Below are 7,257 nucleotides of genomic sequence, written 5' to 3'. Positions count from 1 at the left end.
CAAAATGCGGGGGTATTGCTGTTCATACCCTATACCTAACCATATACTCCCAATGTAGTCAACCGAAGTTGGTACATTGGCAGCATCTCAAGTAGGCCACTACTTGAGAAACAGCGTTCGGTTCGCATCACCGACGGGAAGGCTAACTCCCCAGTTAGCTGAGGATCCTTACCTTCTTAGCTTACCATCGAAGGTGTCGTTGCAGAATATAAGATTGGGTTGTACAAGAATTTAAGTTTTGATAGAAAGGTAATGCTGGTAGTTAAGGTTATATATATATATATATACTATAGCCACCTCTATTTCCCTCATAAGCATCACCCTAGGGCTTTACGTACTAAGCACAATCCTTAACGAATCCAACGAGGCTTTGACAAAAATTTTGTTGGTCAAATTTTTATACTGAAAGCATTTTTAAGGTAAAATGTATCTCCAGAGTAACCTTATAGCTCTGATACCAGCTGTGGCAGTACCAACCTAAATTATATCAGCTCAAGTACGCGAGTCCATTCCAGAGGGGTCCAACGTGCTTCAAACGGTATAATCCCTTGGCCTGTCGGGTAGCGTCCCGATAAACCACCGATACAGGATCAAATAAGGTTACCTCACATGAAGGTGAGTCCAGAGATACAGTCACCATCATATTTTACATCACAGGGAATTACATTACAAGAGTTTCTAGAAGTAGTACGAAATTTCAAACTTAGAGAAATTATTACCAACTGTTAAAGTTATCATTTTTGGCAGCGGAAAACATACGTGATGATTTACAACACGTCATCAAGATGGATCTCATGCTAAGCCCGGGCACGACATCACTTGATATCACCAATGTTGGCCGGTGGCGGATCCCATTCCACGGACCAACCATCTGGAAGAGCATAGGGCCAAGACAGGGGAAGAGTAGGGTCTTCAAAGACTTTACCTGCAAAACATAAAACTAGCAAGGCTGAGTATACTAATACATAGCAAGGCTTAGCCGGGTTTGGGTATACTTTAGCCCATAAATAGACTCATGAAGGCATTGTAAAGGTTCTGGGTTTATTTTCAGCTGAAAAGCAACAAAGAGTATAACCTACTTTCAAGTTTTAGCTTTCAGATTCTAGCTTGATTAGCCATTCTAGGTAAGCACCTATACTAAACAAGCAAGATAGAGATTATCATCCATCAAGATTATTCCATCAATAATTACACTTTTTACTCGATGTGGCAAAAGGGATAAGCAGTCTCAATCTCCGCGAGAAACGGACGATTCCTGAATCGAATTTCAACCTTGCAAGGTAAACCTAACTCACACGCTTGGAACATCCAAAGATCGTTCCGAAGCAACCGTTTCCCTCATATTCCAGGTTATGGATCAAGACCACCACAAGCGACTGCAGGACCGTACGCACACCAATTGTGCAGGACATATGTCTGTAGTGCGACTACATGATCCCGTATTCCTGTCTGCCTTGCAGAACGTACTCCCACACGTCGATCGTGTAAACATAAAATAAAAGTCGAGCGGTGGAGACGTGTCCATTTGCTGGGCCATTCGGGTACTAGGCTTACCTCTTACTATATTTCACGGCATGTGGCTAGTACTTTCAAATGCTTCGCCACCACTACCACATGCTGCGACCTCATCAACTTTATTCAAAACAGACAGGGTAAAACTCCAGGTCATGGCATCGCACATGGCCCTGTCCATTATCCTTATAGTGATTGCAGAATTATAAACATCCAACTCCTATATCGCGCGAGTGACAGGAAATCACTCGACTTTTACCGGTCCTATTTAGCAAAGCATCTATGCGATAAGGACTCGGGTACAATAAATTGGAATCCTAAGATTTTATTCAACTAGGGTTTCATTTCAACTCCTAGACGTAATGCAAGATATATATATAATATAATAATGGAATTGTAATAAATTGAATTACTGGGGTATGCATCGGGGCTTGTCTTTACTGGTGGGACTGAAGTCAGGGATGTTAGTATTATTATTTTCCGAACTTGGTTCGGGGCTTCGGATAATCCCTTGGTGACGTTCATTTGGTCTTCAGGAACATTCTCCGCAGACTCCTGGGAGATCTTGTAGGTATCGTTTGTGGAAGTAGTCGTATCTACATGCAATGCAATATTACATTCAAGTGTGCACATAAAACTATCTTAATTCATGATAAAGTTGCAATCCAACACTCATTTGATATATTACTCACATAACAACCAAAAAGATCTGAAACTAATCTTAGACAGAGCTTAGGTGGACAACTAATTAAGATGGGCTATTTGTTGAAAACTACAACAGAGTCGGTTGGAAACAACAGGGGTTCAGTCGATAGAATTGGTAAAGAAGGGCGTTCTCTATACAGTTTTAGGAAATCTGCTGATTTCTATTCAGAAGGGAAATTGGCAAGAGCAATCTCTGTATATGAGTAGAAAAGATTAGCCGATTTGGGTTCACCTAAGGTCAAATCGGCTGATATGGAGAGGAACGTTGAAGGTACAGTACTTCAAGTACAGAAAAAGGAAGGATCTTGCCGATTGGATTATCAGCATGTCTTTGGTCTATCTAATTGGTTGGTGTATTGGTCTTGGCCTTAACCGATGAGGATGCATCAGGTTAGCCGATTGAAGGTCTACTGGTGCTAGTTGATTGGCTAAAGCTGTATTGGTCGTGCCTAAAAGAGGCGTGTCTATTGTGCTTTCTTACTGATCTAGGGTTATGTACTTTGGCCTGTGTAGCGATTTTCATCCTCAGTGTTCTCCTATATTTACTGGGGCATATCAGTCGTGTAGCTGATTGTCCTACTCTACACTGACTGTACCTAATTGAAATGTGCTAAGTGTTAACCTAGGTAACTAGGTGTGGTTGCATCGACTGATTATGTCGGTACAACAATCAATTGATGTACAGCCGATGGGGTCATCTAAACCAAACTGGTTACAAGAACCAGGTGGAACAGAATACTAAACTTGGTCTAGGCTGATGGAACCACAAGTGCGGAATTAGACTAAAGAGGATGTGGCTGATAGGTTTGTGCCGATGGGGATATGTTTTACAGATGTGCAGCTGATTGGGGTGTGGTTGAGGGTATGTGACCGATAGATATATAGTCGATTTCCTAGCTGATAAATCGGCTGATAGAAGTGTGTGGATAAGGATGGGAAAACTAAGGATTGATCGGCCATATTTGACCGATATGGAAAACAATTAGAATTGGCTTGGATCGGCCGATAGCAAGAACCCTAAGATCGTGTGTGCATCTCCGATACATCGACTATGTGCAGCCGATGTAGGACAGAACAAAAGAATTGTATCGGCAGTAGCCAATATTAGAAGGGTAACAACCGGATCGGCTAATCAGCCGATGGTAGAAGCATATCAAAAGAAATGCATCGGCTGACAGCTGTTACATAGAAACATCATAAACTCGATTGAAACGGATGCTTAGCGGCTGAGCTGATAGCTGACGCTGAAGCATAGCTGCATAGATGTATTAGCTAAGCAGCAGATACATAAGAACTAACAAGGATCCTTATATGAAAAGGATCTTAAGGAAACAGCAATCAAAAGAAGGACAAGGTCTTGATGGTAGGGATATGAGTACTCGTGTGAAAAGATTAACTAGATATCACACATCTCTACTTAAGATATACATCCTATGATTTACTTTTCAGCTACAACACATGCTTAACACATAAGGTACAAATAAAGCATTCATTTCCTAATATTTAACCTAGACCACAAATCAAAGACTTTCAACTCAACATCACAACATAAAACTTGTAGGTTTTGACCTAAGGATTCAAACAAAACTAATTTTGTATTTTTATGAGTTTCCTACGAATTTCTATGAAATGTAGAAGTTTACTATTTTTAAATAAAGAAAGCTCTGGAAGTTTTACAGAGAACACCCTAGAACTTTCTAAATCAAAGCAATTAAATCCCTGGTCGGGGAAAACAAAGAATGGGAAGATAACAACGATGTTCCGGCAAAGGGGTCGCCGGTATTAGGAAGATTCAGTGGATCAGGGCAAACCTTGGGGTAACCTTGGTTGTGGCAGAGAACGGGTGAAAAGTGAATTCCCGTGACGAACAAGATCGGTGCTGAGAAGAGCTCGACCGTGGGTGACGAAGAAGCTTGCCAGGGGATTGTAGTGGGTGGAGAATGGCCGGAGGGGTAATCCCGGCGGTGATTCCTGGTGATGGCGGTTGGCTGGTGCTGTTTTGGCGAAGGGATTCAATGAAGCTCGATAAGAGGGTCCAGCAGCTTTCTGGATGTGTTCTGGTCTTGCTCGGCCGATTGGCAAGGAATAGGAGCTGCTGGACTTCGTGGTCTTATGGGAGAAGCCGATAGGGCCGGATTGGTTCGCTATGCTGATTCCTTCCGAACCACAGGGTTCTCCTGCTCACGGGCCGAGCCTCCTCTGCTCACGTGCGTGTGCTACAACCGCCCTCTCCTCCTGCTGTGACGCCATCAGGGCCGGTCTACCACCGCCGTCGGTCTTGCGCTGGGCGTCGAACCCGCGCTGCGTTGCTCCTGCCTCGACCTCCGCATGAATGAAGGGAGCTTGCCGTGCCTGGCTACTCCTAGCTCCTCCGAGCTCGTCGCACCCGGTCGCCGCCTTCGCTTCGCCGCCTCTCCTTCCGGCTCGCCGCATCATAACCGCCACTCCGCCTCCGTGAGGGCCGTGGTCTGTTTGCATCAGGGCCGTGCCTTCCGTTGCCTTCTCCTCGACGGCCTCCGACGTCCTCCACGCGCGGCCCCACTGCTCCCGTGCGAATCCGCCCGCAGCCGCCGCACTGCAGCTCTTCCCGCACCGCACGCGACCTCCCTGCACACAGACCCGGTTGCGGCCTGAGCTCGCCTAGCGGGGACACCGCCATGCGCTGCACGTCGCCGCCCTGCACGCCGTCGCCCTGCACGTCGTCACTCCAGCGCCGCCCGAGCCGCGGCTCCTCCCGCGCACATGCACCTGCGCGCCGTCGCCACCAGCCCACGGGGAAGGGAGCCCTGGGCGCCGCCAGGTCCCGCGTGCTGCTCGGCCACCTCGCAGGCTCGGTGCCGGACCACCCTAGCTCCTTCACGGGCGAGACCACGTGCGGGACCACGCCGAGCCGCAGCTCCCGCGCCACCGGTCCACTCCAGCGCGCCAGCGCCGCGCGCTGCGCCCCAGCGCCGCCTGCACGCCCCGCACGCCACCCGCGCCCGCACTACCAGCCCCGAGCTGCCGCACCGGCTCGCGCGCCTGCGCCGCCGCCGCCAGCCGCCCAGCGCCCGCTCACCCAGCGCCTGCGCTGCCTGAGCCGCACCGAGCCGCAGCCGCCCGCCCGGCGCCCTGCGCCGCCCACGCCTGCGCCGCGTGGAGGAGAAAAAGGGGCGGCCGGGGTGGAGATAAGATTGGAGGCGAGGGAGAGAGAAAGAAGGACGCCGACGGTGGGAAAAAGAAAGGGTGCCAGAGAGAAGAAAAACAGAGAGGAGAAGGAGAAATGGAATTCTCCTAAGGACTTATGCGCAAATCTAGAAAATTGCAGGGACCTTTCTGTAAAGCATAAATTTCACATTAATTTAAAACCCTAATGAAGAAATGACTAAAACGAAAGTTGGAGAGTTTTTCAAACTCTACAACATTGCTTTAGGGCCCAAGTTCAAAAACTCAAAACTTATATCTTTACACGTGAAATTTTGAACAAAGGTTGGATTTGAATTACTTTTGTCCTAAAGAGTATAACTTCATAATATTTAGGACCTAAATGCAAGCATTTTTGACACGTCATGATGACGGGATAGACACGTCATAATGATTGGATAGACATGTCATGATGACTTGCACCTTTTACACTTTAGTCCTGAGTAACTTTGAGAGTTACTTTTGTAATTCAACTATTTACATAAAAGAACTTGTACTTTTGTAAAATTACATAAATACCCTTATTTTCACAACTTTACCCAAAATTTTTACACACTTCAACACGTATATTTCAAATGCAACTTTCGGATAAATATATATATTTTTTTACAGGGGATAAAGTAAGAAAAATATATTTGCAAAACCACCCTTCACTTATTTTGAAGTTACCTCCTATCCAATTACATTTTGCAAAAACAACCCTAGTTTTTCCATAATTACAAAAATACCCTTTTCACTTGCACTTTAAACTTTCAAAATCTTTACATAAACATACACAAGCTTTACACTAACAAGCACATACTTCACACTAACAAAATATATGTCTAGCTTACAAGTACATGAACTGTCACAGTGGGCGCGGGCGCCGCTGCCAGCATAGTGCTTGTTTGGTGCTATAGGCTACCAAAAATTGCGCAAAAAGGGGTCGAAGCTAGCTAGGAGTTCGAGGAAGTTATCTATGGGGTTTAGGGAGCTCGGGGAGGCGTCGGCGGTGGCCGGCATCGAGGGGATGCGGCAGTGGGACTTGGTGAGGCTGGAGCACACAGAAAAGTGCAAGAAAAGTGGGAGAGAAGGGTGGTCGAGTACCCACCCCTCGCCGTGGTTCTAATGGTGGCGTCGGTGTGGCCGGAGGTGGTTAGGGGCGACGGGTCGAGAGAAAGTGCCGGCGAGCCTTGGTGGCTAGGATAGGGCGACTCGGGCACGCGCGATGGAAGGGAAGCAAGGCAGTGGTGCATGCGTGGCTTGCAGTAGAGGTGACAAGGTGGTAAAAGAGGGCGGCTCAGAGGCTGGCTCACCCTCGTCATGCATGCCGTGGGCCCGGCGGAGGAGTGGAGCTCGGGTCCTATTCTGGGTCCTGTACGAACCCGGCTCAAGGAGGGGCATACGGAGTGAGAGAGGGAGGCTGTGGGGACTCATCCCAAAAGGAAATGGGAAGGGAGAGAGAGGAAAGCGGGAACAGGCTCAGCCTGGAAAGAAGAATAGGCCGATGGTGAGGGGTGGGAGAGGTCGGGCTGCCGAGGATAGGTGGCCGGTGGCCCGATGGGAGAAGAAGGAGAAGAAAGAAAAAGGGAGAAAGTAGAAATAAAAAAATAAAAATTTTCCTTCGCCCATAAAATTAAATTAATCTTAGAAAAATTTGGAAAAAATTCTACAAAGACTCTAGAACTCAAACACACTCAAATAAAAATAAATTTTGCAGCAGCATAAATGCATAAACACAAGTTTGAGCTTATGAATTTTTTTAATAAACCTAAAATAAATTAACTCTTTTGAAGTATAAATATATGAATGCACACGGTTCATACACTAGCTTTAGTTAAACATTCCCAAAGCAAATTTTAGGGTGTTACAACTCCA

Source organism: Panicum hallii, chromosome 2 (assembly GCF_002211085.1).
Source record: "Panicum hallii strain FIL2 chromosome 2, PHallii_v3.1, whole genome shotgun sequence".
Lineage (NCBI taxonomy): Eukaryota > Viridiplantae > Streptophyta > Magnoliopsida > Poales > Poaceae > Panicum > Panicum hallii.
The sequence above is the reverse complement of the archived record's forward strand: the minus strand, read 5'-3'. Positions refer to the sequence as shown.